The sequence below is a fragment of the Trachypithecus francoisi genome, unplaced genomic scaffold (genome assembly GCF_009764315.1).
Source record: "Trachypithecus francoisi isolate TF-2019V2 unplaced genomic scaffold, Tfra_2.0 Lachesis_group20, whole genome shotgun sequence".
Classification (NCBI taxonomy): Eukaryota; Metazoa; Chordata; class Mammalia; order Primates; family Cercopithecidae; genus Trachypithecus; species Trachypithecus francoisi.
In genome coordinates, this window is record NW_022681466.1 from 71,921,794 (window position 1) to 71,938,982 (window position 17,189).

Sequence of the window (17,189 nt, forward strand, 5' to 3'; positions counted from 1 at the left end):
AAGGATAATGTGCTGGGTGGGGGAAGCCAGCGAGCCAGGAGTGGTGACTGGTCAGGGATGAAATCACAGGGAGTCAAAGCTGTCTTATTGAGCTCAGTCAGCTCCTGGGTGGGAACCTCAAGATCAGATGAGCCGTTTTATTGATCTGGGTGGTGCCAGCTGATCCGTCAGGCGCAGGTTCTGCAAAACATCTCAAGTGCTGGTCTTAGGAGCAGTTTAGGAGGGTCAGAATCTTGCAGCCTCCAGCTGCATGACTCCTAAACCGTAATTTCTAATCCTGTGGCTAAAGTTAGTCCTGCAAAGGCAGAGTCTAGTCCCCTTTGGAAGAAGGTCTGCTTTGGTTAAGGGCTGTTACCGTCTTTGTTTAAACTATAAACTAAGTTTCTCCTCAAGTTAGTTCAGCCTACGCCCAGGAATGAACAAGGATAGCTTGGAGGTTAGGAGCAAGACGGAGTCGGTTAAGTTAGATCTTTCACCGTCTCAGTCATAATTTTGCAAAAGTGGTTTGAGTCCCTCTGTGTGGGTTTTACGGCACCTGGATCTTAAGGGGTAGAAAAGCCCCTTTTACAAGAACACGAATCCCATTTATGAGGACCTTGCCCATAAGACCTAATCACCTCCCAAAGGCCCCACCTCCGAATACCTTGGGGTTTCAATATGGCTGTTTCCGGGGGTCACAAGCATTCAGACCACAGCGGTCTGTCGCAGGGAGACTGCTGAGTAGGTGCTTTGAGCGTCCTGCTGGGCGAGAGCTGCAGGTAGTTCTGGATGTGGTGCGTCTGCCAGACTCATTTTGGCAGGCGGGGCATCCCACAAGGACGCTGCGTAGAAGGAGCTGTTCCTGTGGTTTGTTGGTAACTTTCTAGTGAATGGAATTAACGTTGTTGGCTTGTTACGGTGCTTTCTAACCAGGTGGAAGACAAGTGCCTGCACGAGCGGCACCTCTTCTGATCCTGCACACGAGCACCATGAGGGCCGGGCTGACCTCAGACTCCCCACAAACGCCTCTTCAGGTCTCAGCGTCAGATGGTGAACGGAGTCACCCTTGACAGAGGGACTGGGAACTAATTTAGCAGAAGGGGAAACTTGGGAGTAAAAAGGCCCTATATGGAATCAAAATTTCCTTTACAGAATTGAAAATTTCCGTCAGGGTCACGCTCCAAGGTCAGAGTGGAAAGGACAGGCCGAGGGGGCAGCCAGGACTCACCTGTGGGGTGACCTCACTTTGTACAGACCCGGTGTCCAGGGCCCGGGCTCAGCAGCGGCCCAGTTAGGGGTGAAGGTTTGCACTGTGGGTTCATTGCTTTGGGGGAGGTTTACCCTAGGATACTCGGTGGTGGGCTCTGCCTGCAGAGGTGAACGTGGACCCTCAAGAGTGTTCGTGCTGGGCTCTAGGACAGCGTGGGGGATATTCAGCAAGTGGAGGCAGTTGGGAAGAGCTGGAAGTAGAGGATCAGGGAAGGGCTAGGATGGCAAGAGGAACGTGCCGCGAGTGTGAGTTTAATGGGGGGTAGGGCGGTAAGGCACGTCTCCGAAGGTTGGCAGGTTGGAATTCAGCCAGGCTGTTTGCACAGGGCTGACGGGGAGGTAACAGCGTCCTGACATATAGGCAAGGACAGTGATGGGCAGTTTCCAGACAGGAGATTTTTTTTTTTTTTTTGGAGACAGGGTCTTCTCGCTCTGATGCCCAGGCTGGAGTGCAGTGGTGCAATCGTACCTCACCACAGCCTCAACCTCCCAGGCTCAAGCGATCCTCCTGCCTCAGCCTCCCAAGTAGGAGGGACCACAGGCATGTGCCACCACACTCAGCTAATTTTTTTTTTTTTTTTGAGACGGAGTCTCGCTCTGTCGCCCACGCGGGAGTGCAGTGGTGCGATCGCAGCTCACTGCAAGCTCTGCCTCCCAGATTTACGCCATTCTCCTGCCTTAGCCTCCCGAGTAGCTGGGACTACAGGTGCCCGCCACCACACCTGGCTAATTTTTTTTTGTATGTTTTAGTAGAGACGGGGTTTCACCGTGTTAGCCAGGATGGTCTTGATCTCCTGACCTCGTGATCCGCCTGTCTTGGCCTCCCAAAGTGCTGGGATTACAAGCTGGAGCCACTGCGCCCAGCCTCAGCTAATTTTAATGTTTTGTAGAGACAGAGTCTCACTATGTTGCCCAGACTGGTCTCAAACCCCTGGGCTCAAGCATTCCTCCTGCCTCGGCCTCCCAAAGTGCTAGGATTATAGGACCATGCCCGGTCCAGGACAAGAGACCATTTAGAAGTGTTGGGAATGGAGCCTCAGCAGGGAAAAGGGTCTGTCTGTAGCTGACCCAGAGCCAGAGACCTTGTGCTCAGGGTCTGGAGTATGTGGGTGGGTCCAGCATAAGCCAAGCAGAAGCTCAATGGCTTGGAGGCTCTGGGTTCAGACTTGCTGGGTGTTCATCCTGGCACCGCTCCTTCCTTACGCTGTCATCTTCAGAAGCTGCTTTGCCTTTGTGAGCCTCAGTTTTGTCATCTATTAAGTGGGAGTAATAATAGTGTCTGCCACACCCTTGGTGAGGATTAAATGAGAAGTCATTTGCAAAGCAGCCTGAAGGGCCCTTGACTGTGGATGGTGGCTATGACTGTTGTTAGGATTGAGGAGTCCCCAGTTTGGCCCTTTGGACCCGTTCGGCCTCCAGGGCTGCTGCTTCCGTTGATCTGATATTTTGTTCCTAGCCTTCATGTTTGTGTGTGTGGCTGCTGGAAACCTGGAGTTGGACGTGTTGCTTAGTTTAATCATCTGATTTCTGATGACATCTCCTCTTCCTGCTCTCTGCATGGCCTCTGTTCTCTTTCATCCTTAAGTTGTTTATTTTTTATTGCATTCAGCCCTTAAGCTGCCTCAAGCCCTCCTTGAAACAGGCAGTTATAAATTTTGAATGAATGAGTAAGATTTTAGGTCCTCCACTGACTCAGAGTTATAACGTAAGCAAGCATGCTCTGCCTGCCCTCGCCCTTGTCCTTGCCTCGTCACCTGAGTCTGGGGTGTCATTGAGGCAGTGAGAAGGTCAGCTCCTGGGACAGGTGGGGTGCACTCGCGCCCCCCTCCTCAGCGCCACAGTGGAGGAAGAACTGCAGGTGTTTGGCTGTGCAGATGAACTCAGGCCCAGTGGTGGGACTGGTGAGGGGGAAGGTGGAGAAGGACAAAGCCTAACTCAGCAAAGTACCTACTGTGTGCCTGGCGCTGTGCTCCGTGCTTAGCACACTCGGGGCCACTCTAGGAGCTGCTGGCCCCAGGGATGAACTGTGAGACTGTGGGATTCTGGGAAATTTATTCTGTAAGTACAGAGGACGCTGGTGGATCTGCCTGTGGAACTAATCTGGACCCAATTGTGGGCCACGTAAAGACCCTCCTCAGCTCTTACTCCCAGCCTTCAGACTCACAAGGGCATATGTCTTAGTCATCCATTGCCACCATATCGTGGTGCAACAGGCGGCCCCCAAACCCACTGGGATATGGCACTGAACATTTATTTCCCTCTCATGTATCTGGGGGTTGGGTGAGGTTTGGCTGACCTAGGCTGCCCTCAGGAGGACTTGGCTAGCTTCAAGCTGGGTTTAGATCTGTTCCATGTGTCTCTAATCCCACTTGGACCAGTGACCACTGTTCTGTCCACCCAAGGCCTGTTCTTTCTCATGGTGACAGGAGGAGCACAGAGACCACCCAAGGCCTGTTCTTTCTTGTGGTGACAGGAGGAGCACAAGAGATCCAGCTCAATCATACACACACGTTTTCAGCCTTTTCTCACATCGTGTTCACTAACATCCCATTAGCTAACACAAGGCACACGGCCAACCTCAACACAGGGCAGGACATACACTGTCTACTTGCAGGCCCTGGCGTGGTGTGGCTGTTTACACCACTACAGGGAGTGAGAAGCTGAGACCCGTCATGTAGCCTACTCTTGGATGAGTTTCATTCATTCACTCAGTAAATATTGATTGAGAGTTTACAGTGTGCCAGGCATTGGGTGGCTTTTGGGGACAGAGTGGTGAACAAGACAGGCTTGGTTCTTCCTTATGGAACTTACATTCCAGTGATGGGAAAATGCAGGAAAGAGCTCTGTCCATCATTCATTGTTGAATTACAACGGTGATAATCAGTACAAAGGGGAATTCCAGAGGAATGGAGTGCCGGTATCAACGGGCCTGGCCTAGGCCAGGGAGGAAGATACGGTTGAACTCAGAATTGAAGGGTGAGTGTCAGTAAGGCAGGGAACGCTCATGAGATTAACAGCACAGCTGACTTCTCATCCAAAGCCCTGGACGGCAGGAGGCAGTGGGTGGCACAGCCAAAGTGCTGAAAGAATTAAAAACCTCTTTAAAGAATTCTATATCCACAAAGTCTGTCCTTCAAAAATGAAGGAGAGATGAAGACATCCTAGATTAATATAATAAAAATGGAGAAAATTTGTCACTGACTGGCACGGCCTATAAGAAATACGAAAGAGGCCGGGTGCGGTGGCTCAAGCCTGGAATCCCAGCACTTTGGGAGGCCGAGACGGGTGGATCACGAGGTCAGGAGATCGAGACCATCCTGGCTAACATGGTGAAACCCCGTCTCTACTAAAAAAAATACAAAAAACTAGCCGGGCGAGGTGGCGGGCGCCTGAAGTCCCAGCTACTCGGGAGGCTGAGGCAGGAGAATGGCGTAAACCCGGGAGGCGGAGCTTGCAGTGAGCTGAGATCCAGCCACTGCACTCCAGCCTGGGCCTCAGAGTGAGACTCCGTCTCAAAAAAAAAAAAAAAAAAAAAAAAAAAAAAAAAAAATACGAAAGGGAATCCTTCAGGCGGAAATGAAAGGGCACTAGGCAGTGACTGAAATCCACATGACAATACAAGGAGCAACTTTAGAGCAGTAAGTAGATTCTGCTAGTGATTCTTCTGTCTGTCTGAAAAGGTAACTGCAGAAAGCAATGCTTGTTAAAACTTTGTGGATGGGCTTATCATGTACCAAGATGTAATTTGTGTAACAATAATAGCACCAAGGAGTGGAGGGAACGAGCGATATTGGAGCAAAGTTTTTGTGTACTATTGAAATTAGGTCAGTATTAATCCAAGTTAGACTGTTTTAAATTAAAATGTTAATTGTAGTCTCTAAGGCAACCATTAAGAAAATAACTTTAAAAAATGGAAGAGGAGAATTAAGAGTTACACTAGAAAATACCTGTTCAACACAAAAGAAGGCAGAAATGGGAAAATAGAGGAATAAAAAGACAAGACATACGGAAGGCAAATAGCAAAATGGCATAAATCTGTCTTACCAGTAATTACATTAAATGCAAATGGACTAAATTCTCTCTATCTGTGAGTGAATCTCCTTCTCTCTCTCGTCTATTTATGAGACTCCTTGCAGCTTCTACGTCCCAGGCTAAAGTGATTCTCCTACTTCAGTCTCCAGAGTAGTGGGACTACAGATGTGCACCACCACACGCGGCACACGCAGGGGTCGGGCCTGGGAGGTCACGCGGGAGGCACACGCAGGGGTCGGGCCTGGGAGGTCACGCGGGAGGCACACGCAGGGGTCGGGCCTGGGAGGTCACGCGGGAGGCACACGCAGGGGTCGGGCCTAGGAGGTCACGCGGGAGGCACACGCAGGGGTGAGGTCTGGGAGGTCATGCAGGAGGCGCACGCGGGGGTCAGCTGCCCCAGGGCCCCACGGTTTCTAGCCTTGGCCTGTCCTCTCTCACCTGGCCCATGGGTGATGTGTGCTGTGCTGGCGTTTCTGCAGAGGACAGTGTGGTCAGGGGACTGCCGGGGGCTGTCAGAGCCCCAGCCCTTTGCTCCATACCAGGGCAGCCGTTTCCAGTCCTGGGGGTCACCACTGATCTTGGCTGGGGCTTGCTGTCTTGCGAGGAAAAGCAAGGGATCGAAGTCCTTCAGTCAGACGCTGCTCTCAGACATCAGGAGGGCAGGACACTCTGAATGCAGATGTGGGTTCTGAGGGCTCCTTTCTCTTTGAATTCCTGCAGCATTTAGTAGGAGGCCGTGCGGTTTGGTGTCTTATTATTTATGGTCGAACGCAGGCTGCCTGCAGCGTTGTCTCCAATACTAATAATGACGCCAGCGTTGTGCATGAAGCTGGTGTTGACGGCACAGTCAGGAACCTCCCGTGTAATTTCTGTTACCACCAGGGGAAGTGAGCAGCGCAGATGAGATGATAGACATGTAAGAGTTGATAAAGCCTCAGACTGGCAGGGGTAGGGACTTGCGAGTGTGTGTGTTTAACTCGTTTCCCTTCACAGTCACGTCGCTGGTCCGAGCTGGGACTGAGAGTCTGGCTTCTGATCTCTAATTCCATACTCTGTTCACGACAGAGTGCAGCTAACTATATTCTGAATTCTCTCAGCAAAGGCTGTCTTATTCTTCCCTGGTATTTCCTGTCTGTCATCTATCCATCTATTCATTTATTCCTCTATCTTGTTCCATAAATGGATTGAGGTTGCTTACAAGATTATATTTATAACTCTCTCTATATTTTATGCATATAAGAAATATAAAGGCTGGGTGTGGTGGCCCATGCCTGTAATCCCAGCACTCTGGGAAGCTGAGGCAAGAGGATTGCCTGAGCCCAGGAGTTCAAGACCAGCGTAGGCAACATAGTGAGACCCTGTCTCTGGAAAAAAAAAAAAAAAAAAGGGAGAAGAAACTTAAGAAATAAATATAAAAAGACATGTTAATGGCTGGGCATGGTGGCTCGTGCCTGTAATCCCAGTGCTTGGGGAGGCCCCGGCAGGTGGATCGCTTGAGTCCAGGAGTTTGAGCCAAGCCTGGGCAGCATAGTGAGACCCTGTCTCTATTTTCTTAAAAAAGATATATTCATAGACAGAAGGTAAAGTAGGTACTACATACCAGACCTATGTGTAGATATTTTGTGTTGATATATGTGTGTATGTCTGTTTAGATATGTCTATACATATATGTGTGTATGTTTATGTACATGTAACTAAATAGAAATCATAAAAATAAGATCAGGAAAGACATAGATGTAGATTATCTAGAAGGTTGAAGCCAGGGGGAGTGTGAGACCCCCTATTCGGGCCATCGAGCTGTATACACTTTGCTGTATTTGGGCCACACGTTTAGCTCTGAGGTAATGAGCAGTTGAGGCAGGAAAAAAAAATCAGTGACCTGGTTCACATGGTCCATAAGGAAAGGGCAGCAGATGCGAATGCTCGTCCAGGCAATTAGACCTGAAGGAGATTTCTTGCCTGAGTGGTCATTTGTGGGGCCCTGGGTGACAAGGAAAATACGTGGCAAATGTGCCTCTGTGTCTTCTGCCGTCCCCTGGCAGACACCACCAGTCCATCAGGGCTGGTCCCCCCGAGTGCAGAGGTGGCCTCGCTGGGCTTCTGTGCCTGGTGCTCCGGGGGTGGAGTCTGCAGGGAGGCAAAACCCACTTGCTCTGCAGCCCCAGGGCTGCTGGTGATGTCAGGGAGGCTGTGAGGGGTTCTGAGCGGAGATCCTCTCAAGTCCTGGCGAGCGTCTCTGCGCGGGTGACACGGGTGGGGCCCGTAGGAGGCGTGAGGGCTGGAAAATGCCTCTGGTTGCCAGTCGGAGTGATCCATCAGGGTGACAAGGGTGGGGAAGTTGTGTCTGGAGCGACACGGGGCACACGCTCGGGATTTCTGGCTTGTTAGCCACTCATTTGTTCCACACATGTTTAGCAAACACCAATTATGTGCCTGGAGAGCTGCCCGACTCACTCTGCTCACCCCTGTGGCCCCAGCTGAATGTTGCTTTCTCAGAGTCTCCTCCCCCACCTCCTCTGTCTGCACTGACGCTCGCCTCTCCATCACCTCCAGCTTTCTATCCCAGCCTATATCGCCACTTGTCCTGACGTATTTACTGGTGTTTACTTGCGTCGTGTTTTTTTTTCTCTCCGAGATGGGAGATCCAGGATGGCAGGGACAGTGTCTGTCTTGCTCATCATTGTGTCCCCAGTCCTAGCGGGTGGTCTAGCACATAGGAGGCGCTCAGTTAGTATTTGTGGAATGAATGAACGAAAGAATAAAAAGGATACAGAGATGAGTCCGGAAGAAGATAAGCACATAAACAAATACAGCATAAGCTCAGTATGAAGGAAAGGGACAGGCAACTAGTTATGGGAGTCTGGGGTGAGAGAGGTGCCTTCCAGGAGGGTGGGGAGGTCAAGAAAGGCCTCCCGGTGGAGGATGTTTGCTGGGTCCAGAAGGATGCGGTGGAGGGAGGGGCACCTGGGGCCCTGGGGATAGCAGGAGCAAAGGCAGAGGCAGACCTGGAGGGGAGAAGAACCGGATTTTGCTTGAGGTGCCCCTAGGGTGGTGGTGGGGAAGAGCGGCCACCCGGGAAGGGTGGATGTGAGGCGGCTGCAGGAGCTCCGCATAGCAGACCAGCTGGGCAGGATGGGGAGAAGCAGAGATGAGTGGAGCGCAGGGTGAGAGGGGCTTCGGGTAGGCAGGGCAGGAGAAAGAAGAGCTGGGGGAACCGGGCAGGCCTGAGTGTAGCCCAGGGGTGGTGGAGGCAATACCCTGCGAGAATGCACAGCCTTTGCTCCCCAGCTCGGTTTATATCCTGCCTCTCCCACGCCTGTTGGTGCTTGGGGACTGCTCTCTGGCAGGCCCTGGCCCCAGGACCCCACCCCAGCCCCAGCTATGCCAGCTGCCTTCCCACTGGCCCGGCCCAGCCGTCCAGAAAGGCTTCATGCAGCCAGTTGTGCAGGGAACACCATTCCCCACACATGACTAATGTTAAAATATGCATCGATCACATCTGTAGCATGTCATTTGAGCACACCTTCTTTTAATGCTCTGATTTTGCAATGATAGGTTTATTTTCTTCATTTCCCTTGAGCTTTTTAAGGTGTTTTCCGTCACTCAGCTGAGGACTTTAAATTTCCTGTTTATATTAGTTATCACATTATTTCATATACGAGTCATTCAGCTTAGCCCTTTTTGGCTCCTTCTTGCACCTCTTACGTGTGGATTTATTAGGCAATTCAGCCACTTACTTTCATGTGCAGACTCAGCTGGCGAGATTTTACCTGGAAGGGTGAGGACATGTCATGGCCACGGGGCCCTGTTGCTCGCAGTCCCTGGGTCAGAGGATGGTGCCGGATGGGCAGGTGCTAAGGACGCACACACCGCCCTCGGGTTAGCGCCGAAGGTTCTCCTGTCAGACGTGAGGCTTCCCGTGTTCTTTCTGGCTGCACTAGCGTCGAAGACCAGCAAACATGAGATGGTCCGACGTGGACTATGGAGCCTGAATGGAGAGCCTGGGGTGCAAGCCAGGATCTGGGATACCCTGGGACAGAGATGTCCCTGCAGACGTGGATGAGCGGGTGAAGACGAAGGGAGCAGGTCACACGTGGTGACAGACAGGAGAGGCTGCTGTGCCGTCCAGGGGTCGTGGAAGGAACTCCCGTGGAGAGATTCCCTTCGGCTGTGTGGCTGCATCCACACGAACACCGGTGCCCGGAAGGGGGGCAGCGCTGGCCTGTGTCTCTGGGCCCAACTGCCACTGGCACAGGCCTTCGAAGGGGCAGGAGCAGGAGAAGGAGTAGAAAGCTAACATCAGGGCTCATGCTGTGCCCATGAAGACGTCAGGCACGTGTTAGTATGTGAGGTGTGTGGTCTCCCGTGAGGACGGGCACGTGTTAGTATGTGAGGTGTGTGGTCTCCCGTGAGGACGGGCATGTGTTAGTATGTGAGGTGTGTGGTCTCCCGTGAGGACGTCGGGCACACCGGTTATATGTGTAGTGTGCTGTTTCTAGGCGGAGCCAGGTGGCTACTGGCCATCTCAAGCCAGTGCCGTGCTTCCTGTCCCAGACAGTGGGTTTATTTCACAGGAACTCTGGCAAGACCCCAGGAGGACTCTGTACGGCTGGGTCTGGGTCACATGCCCAGCCCTGAGCCAATTACCCTGCCTGGGGGGTAGGGCTATTCTAATTGGTCATCCTCATCACGTTCACCAGGAAGAGGAGGAAGGAAGGGCGTTTTCTATTGCCCGGGAGGACTGGGCATGACTACTTGGACCTGAAGAGTTATTCTCAAAGAAAGGAAAGGAATGCTGGGTAGACAAAATACATGCCCATTGCAGAACAGCAGCCGGGGCCCCCGGCCTTGGCTTTGGTGAAGGCGGTAGGTGCACAGCTGTCTGGACCCTGGAGCTCAGTGCGAGGGATATAAAGTTGTGAAGGTGCCGTCTGCACAGCAGTGTGGCCGCGTCCTGCCGTTCTCAGCTGTGCAGAGAGGACAAACGCTCAGGCCTCTTCGCACCTTCGTGACTGGTGCCCCCTGGACTTTCACGCAGAGCTGGCCTTTCCATGAAGCAACCTCTGGCACACGTGGAAACCAGCCTCTCGTGGCCATGCCTGCCCCAGGGGCCGACCGAGATCAGCTCCGGTCGCCAACACAGTCCTCCCGTCTCTCTGGCCTCTGGTCTCTGGATCCGCACGTCTGGCCTTGACGTCTGCATCGAGCCCCTGTCCCTGCTGGGTTCAAGTCTCTTTTCCAGAAGCTTGACTTGGCTCAAGCATCTGCTTGATTTGGTGTCACTTGCGTTTCTGAACTTGGTCCTCCTGGCCTGTGGTCCTGCCAGGGGAAGAGCAGAGTGGCCAGGCTGGGCCCTGGCAAAGGAGGCGTCTCTGCTGCACACACGGCACACGTGCAGGACGAAGACCAGCTGATTGCCTGCACGCCTGGGGGTGTGTGTGGTCCCGCTCGCTCAGAGATGGCTGCTAGCACATTCCACCCTTTCTTTCTTTTCTTTTTTTTTTCTTTTTTCTTTTGATACGGAGTCTCCCTCTGTGTCGCCCAGGCTGGAGTGCAATGGCACGATCTTGGCTCACTGCAAGGTCCGCCTCCTGGGTTCAAGCGATTCTCCTGCTTCAGCCTCCAGAGTAGCTGGGACGACAGGCGTCCATGACCATGCCTGGCTAAGCCTCGGCCTCCCAAGGTGCTAGGGTTACAGGCATGAGCCATTGTGCCTGGCCTCCCTATGAATTTTATTTTATTTCTTAAATTTTTTTTTTTGAGGTGGAGTCTCGCTCTGTTGCCCGGGCTGGAGTGCAGTGGCCGGATCTCAGCTCACTGCAAGCTCCGCCTCCCGGGTTTACGCCATTCTCCTGCCTCAGCCTCCCAAGTAGCTGGGACTACAGGCGTCCGCCACCTCGTCCGGCTAGTTTTTGTATTTTTAGTAGAGACGAGGTTTCACCGTGTTAGCCAGGATGGTCTCGATCTCCTGACCTCGTGATCCGCCCATCTCGCCCTCCCAAAGTGCTGGGATTACAGGCTTGAGCCACTGCACGCGGCCTTATTTTTTAAATTTTAAGACAAGGTCTCACTCTGTCACCTAGGCTGGAGTACGGTGGCTAGATCATGGCTCACAGCAGCCTGAAACTCCTGGGCTCAAGCCCCCCTCCCACCTCAGCCTCCTACACCATTGCCACCATGCCCAGCTAATTTTTGTATTTTTAGTAGAGATGGGGTTTCACCATGTTGGCCAGGCTGGTCTCGAACTCCTTACCTCAAGTGATCCGCCCGCCTCAGCCTCCTGAGTAGCTGGGGTTACAGGCATGAACCACCACACCGGCCTCCTTCCACCCTTTCATATAACCAGAAGCACATACCAGCACTTCTCAACGTTTTTACTGCAGGATTTTTTATTCAAATGAAATCTTACCTGGAAGCCTGATAGATGAAGAAAAAGCTGAGTTGCTCTGGATTGAGCTGTAATAACCCCCCTTGTTCCCAGCCCCCTCCTTCTACCTGCACAGTCCTGAAGAGGTAACCGGCACCCCTGGCTCCTTGGAACCCGGTTTGAGAGCCTCTGGGCGATTATATCCATCTGTCTGTCTGTCTCTCGGCAGCACCTGCTGCTCCCATGGGGATACGTTGCTGATGATGTTTTTTTTTTTTTTAAGCATCAAAACATTTTCTTTTTTCCATCAGTAGCTTGTTTGCACCATGAAAAGGTCAACAAAGAGATCCTTGTCATCCTCCTCTCTGCAGGAGGACGTCAGGCTCTAAACGCTCCCTCGCTGTGCCAGGGTTCATTTCATTACCCTTGTCCTCCTGGAGGCACCTCCGGGAAGCTGTTCCGTTTGCACGTCTGTCAGGTTATCTGTGCTTCAATTTGCCTTCCTCCTGAAGAGCCGCCCCCAGCAGGGGCCCAGGTCCAGGCAGCCGGGGCTTCGGGAAGCCATGGGATGCTGACGCCCCAGCCCCACCCCCACTGCTGTAAGGACTATATTGGATGCCTTTTCAGAAAATGTGCCCTTTCTAACCAAAAAAAAAAAAAAATGCTTGAAATGTGTAAAAGTGGCCACACGAACGTTCCCACGCAGAGGGCTGCCCTCTAAGAGGAAGCGTCCCAAGTCTGCTCAGTTTTGGACGACGTGACTTGGGGACATGGTGGGGCCTTGCGTGCCTTGCATCCACTAGGAGAATCCAGGCCTTGGTTTGGCTCCAGCTGGGCCTGCCTGGTGGCTGCCACTTATTGACTTAAGTTCCAGTGATTCAGCTCCTCATCGGGAGCGCCGCGGGTCTCCCCTGCCAGCGGTGGTGGGAGGGAGAGCGGCCTCCTCCTCCCTGTGCGGGGCCTTGTCTGGGTGAAGCCCCTCCGTTCCGGTAGGTGTCTGGGTCTCATGGCTCCCCCTGGAGCATTGAAACATTGGAAGACGCCTCTGTTTTCCTGGAGTCGGGGCCCAGTTCATGCAGGGGTTCTCCCAGAACTTTGCTAACTTCCGGGGAAAAGGCTTGTGTCTGTGCTGGGAGAGCGTCTGGTTAATCGTTGACTGGAAACTCGCTTTTCCAGGCTGCCCCAGGTCCTCAAGAGGCAGCCAGGGCTGGAGAACAGGCCTCGTGCCCCGCTGGTGCCTCCAGTGCTCTTTCTGTGTGGTCCTTTGAAACACCCCAGTGGACAGAGATGGATTTGGGGGTGCAGGGCAGTGGGGTTGTGTGCTAGCAGCAGATGGGCCTGGGGTCAGGCAGACAATGGGGGCCACACAGCTGAGTAGACCAGAACATGCTGCTTGTGTTGCGTGTTATGCTGTGGGCAGGACCGGCTCAGGGGCTGCAGGCTCTGTGCTCCCTCCCCTGGGATACTCACCTTTGGTGACAAGTCCCCAGATAACTGTGAGATGGGGCCAAAAAACCCAAGGGCCCCAAAGAAAGCAAAAAAATAAAGTGCCAAGGCCACGTGTCTTAGAGCAGGAGGGGATTTTTGAAGCCTTTAGAAGGCCGCGTGGCCAGCGGACTTGGTCAGGAGCAACTGTCAGGACTCAGCACTCCCCAAACGCATACGCAGGGGCCCGTTCCAGGACCCTTGCCCCTCGAGGTGCTGTTCCATTTACAACCTATATATACATTTACCTCATCAGGCACACAGACAGGCATTTCAATGTTTTCCTGTTGATTTATTTTCATGTGTAGTAGAGCATAACTTGTTTTTTTTCAGTTGCCTTCTATTTATGGCATATGGGATGGTTTTTCTATTTATGGTGGAGATATGAAGTTTCCTTTGAAAATGAATTTGTTCAAGTAAAAGAGTGGGTTGATTTAAAGGGAAATATTAAGTAAAGAATAGTATGGGAGCCACACGGGGATGGCAGGTGGCACGGGAAATTGCATGCTGGAGGAATTCAGAGATGAGAAAAAGGCTCATGGAAGAGACAGGTGGGGTGCGGGAGGAGTGGAACCCAGCTAGGTGGAGCTGGGAGGTGAGTCTGTACTTGTAGGTCCAGAAATGTGGGCACGATTCTTGGTGTGATCTATTTTGGCTGCAGCAGGCGAGTCCTGCAGGGAAGAGAGGGTAGCGTGGGACTGTATTGTGGAGGACCGTCAGTCTCAGGGTGTGGCCTCTGAACTTTTCAGGAGGCAGTGGGAGCCATTGAGGGTGCTTGAGGAGGGGAGTGTTTCTTGACCGTCCTTGAAGAGTCTCGTTTTACCAGGACTGAAGGCAGATCACCAGTCAAGGGCCCAAGTAGAGAAGGTTTCAGAAGCCAGACTAGGGCCATAGCCAAAGACAAGCCACCCAGGCCATCTATTAGTGGCTTGGAGGGCAGCCTAGAGGCGCTGGAGAGAGGCGGGTCAGAGGTGGGTGAGCTGAGCCCTGGCCCTCTGTGGGGAGGCCGCGGGTGATGGGCAGGTCAGAAGTTGTACATGGAGTCCTGGAAGGGAGGGGCATCTTCTGCCTGGGCTGGGAGGAGATGGTAAGAGCTACTCAGTGACCTCTTCCTGGAGTCTCCTGGCCTAGCACGGAGTGTTCTGGAATGTTCTGGGGGAAGTGGGTGCGGTCAGCTGAAGGAAGCTCCTCTCTGGGCCAGAGTTCATGCGGGAGGAGGAAGCCTGCTGTTTCCTGCCCTCTGGTTTGGCCCAGATGGCCTTGGCTGACGGCCTCAGGCCACGATTTCATTCATCATCAGGGTCTGCAGTTGTTTTAAACTCCCATTTCATCCTTTTAGTGTGGAGAGGTTCACCAGCATTCAGCGACCAGCTTGGTTTAAAAAACAGGTTTGTTTTGTTTTGTTTTGTGAGGGCCTGCTACATACTAGATACTGTGTTTGCACCTGTTTTTTTTTTTTTTTTTTGAGATGGGGTCTCGCTGTGTTGCCAGGCTGGAGTGCAATGGCGTGAACTCAGCTCGTGGCAACCTCCGCCTCCTGGGTTTAAGTCATTCCCCTGCCTCAGCCTCCTCAGTAGCTGGGATTACAGGTGCCCGCCACCACGCCCAGCTAACTTTTGTATTTTTAGTAGAGATGGGGTTTCACCATGTTGGTCAGGACGGTCTCAATCTCTTGACCTCATGATCTGCCCGCCTCGGCCCCCCAAAGTGCTGGGATTACAGGCGTGAGCCACCGTGCCCGGATAATTTTTGTATTTTTAGTAGAGATGGGGCCATTATGTTGGCCAGGCTGGTCTCAATCTCGTGATCCGCCCGCCTCAGCCTCCTGAAGTGCTAGGATTACAGGCGTGAGCCACCGCACCCAGCCTGGAACTTTTACTCTGTTACCACAATTCACTATGGACAAAACCTGTTGAGAAATACATTATTTATTACCTCTATCATACAGAGGAAAAAATGGAGTGGAGGGACATGTAACAAGCCCCAAAGTAAACCGCTGGTGAGCTGTAGAGTCCAATTGCAAACTTACGCCTCTGAAAAGGAGGCCGTGTCTGCAGTAGTGAGACTGTGGACATGCTGTTTAACTTGGAGGAAGCTAATTGGCCTCTGTGCTCCTGTGTGTGGGTGTGGGCTGTCCCTGCAGTGTGCTGGGCACATCTGTAGTATCGGGGTGCTGATGGCACTTGCTGGGATTGCAGTGGAGATTGTGAGTGATGATATAGGTAAGGTGTTATAGAAATGTCAGCTACTGCTGCTATTACTACATAAAACCAGAGTTACAGAATCCTGGACTCGATTTTACTGGAAGACATTTTTGGAAGGAATATCTCTTAGGGTGGAGAAGAAGCATTATTCTCATTCAATTGAATTAATTAATTAGTAAATTTTTAACATTTATTTCTATTAAAAAGTTTTTTTTATACAGATGGGGTTGCTACATTGCCCAGGTTGGTCTCGAACTCCGGGCCTCAAGGAGTCCTCCCACTTTGGCCTCCTAAAGGGTTGGGATTACAGGCGTGGTCCACTGTGCCCAGTCATTTTAATTTTAAAAATCATCAATATATGGTGGGATAGAATGTGAATTTAACCTTAAAGCCGTTTTGAGTTTGGGCTGGTGATTTCTGGGCACGCTCTTGGCCCCTGGATGTTGGGAGATGTGGATGACATGGGGAAGGGGAGGGTCTGTTCACTTTCCTCTCTTTTCAGCCTGACTTCAGTGAAAGCTCGAGGTGCACTTGGCTATTTCTACGGCTTCGACATTCCCAGCTCTGCCCAAGATGGTGCCAGCGAGCTGTGACCTCAGGGCAGTCACTCACCTGCCCAGACCAGTTTCCCTCCTGCCCAGCTACCCTAGTTCCCTGAGTGAGTTTCCTCTTCCTTTCTGGCACTTCTGGGAGGACAGTTCTCTCCCTGGAATGCCGCCTTCTGCCTGCCAAGTCGCTCCTTTTCCCTCTGAGCCCTGCACCACATTCTTCTCTTTGAAGCCCTCTGGGACTGCCACAGGGCAAGATCTTCCCTGCGCCTTCTCTTGGCTCCCAGTGTTCTTTGCATGGCCCCAGCATTTATTGCAGCCACTGTCCGAGTTGTTCGGGATTCCTCTCGTGCACCGTGCAGTATGCACTGGCTCTTCGGAGGCAGCACAATGGAGGTGACCCTTCTCCCCGTGCACCTTCCAGAGACTGACACGTCAACAAAGAAATAAACGCAGATTCCAACTGTGGTGCCTGTGATGAAGAATAAGAATTGGGTCCCAGTATTTGTCGAGCTTCCAGTGTTCTGCACTCCCAAGGGAGGGCTGCGTGGTGGGGATAGAGCACAGGCATGGAGAGTACGTACCTTCCTCCTTTGGCAAACAGAGGTGACGAGCTCCTGTGGTTAATCCACACAAAAGCGTTCGGGACGGTGTGACACCCAAAGGTAATATTAGTGGCATGGCAAGATTCTTCCCCATTGATGACGATGGGTGTGGTATTTTTTTTCTCTATGAAGAAGAAACTTTTAAATTTTTTCATTGCATTTGGTAGCACTTTATTGTTTTTTTGAACAGTGTTAGGATTACAGAAAAAAATTGAACAAGAAGTACAGAGTTCCCGTCTCAGCTTTTATCTCTTTCAATTTCCCATGATTAACATCTTGCTTTGGTGTGGTACATTTGTTACAAGAAACGTGGTAATACTGATACATTATTACTAACCGAGATGTATAGTGTACACTTAGGGTTCTCTCTTGGAGGTGTACGTTCTATGGGCTTCAAAAAATGTGTAAAGACATGTGTAGAGAATAATAACTTCACTGCCTTCAAAATCCCCTGCAATCCATTTCCTCGTTTTTCCTGTTCCATCCCCAAATCCCTGGTCTTTTTGTTGTCTCCATAGTTTGGCTTTTTTCAGAATGTAATAGACATAGTTGGAACCGTGCCGTAAGTAGCCCTTTCAGACTGGTTTCCTTCTCTTAGCAGTACGCATGTAAGATTCCTCCATGTCTGTCTGTGGCTTGCCAGCTCTTTTTTTTTTTTTTTAAACTCCTTGCAGAGAAGGGTTACCCTATAGACAGTGTG

General features: G+C 51.8%; 1 protein-coding gene across 4 annotated transcripts in view; it reads left to right on the top strand.

Moving 5' to 3' along the window:
* RPH3AL (rabphilin 3A like (without C2 domains)) overlaps positions 1–17,189 on the top strand; it is a 152,250-nt gene that overhangs the window by 12,909 nt on the left and 122,152 nt on the right. For 2 of the 4 annotated variants that reach the window (XM_033185242.1, XM_033185256.1), the window contains exon 1: positions 12,510–12,636. The exons of 1 other annotated variant lie outside the window; for it this stretch is intronic. The gene's annotated coding sequence lies outside the window, so the exon portion shown is untranslated. Of the gene's footprint in view, positions 1–12,508; positions 12,637–17,189 lie in introns of those variants that run through there. One more of the 4 variants, XM_033185252.1, reaches the window with a different exon arrangement.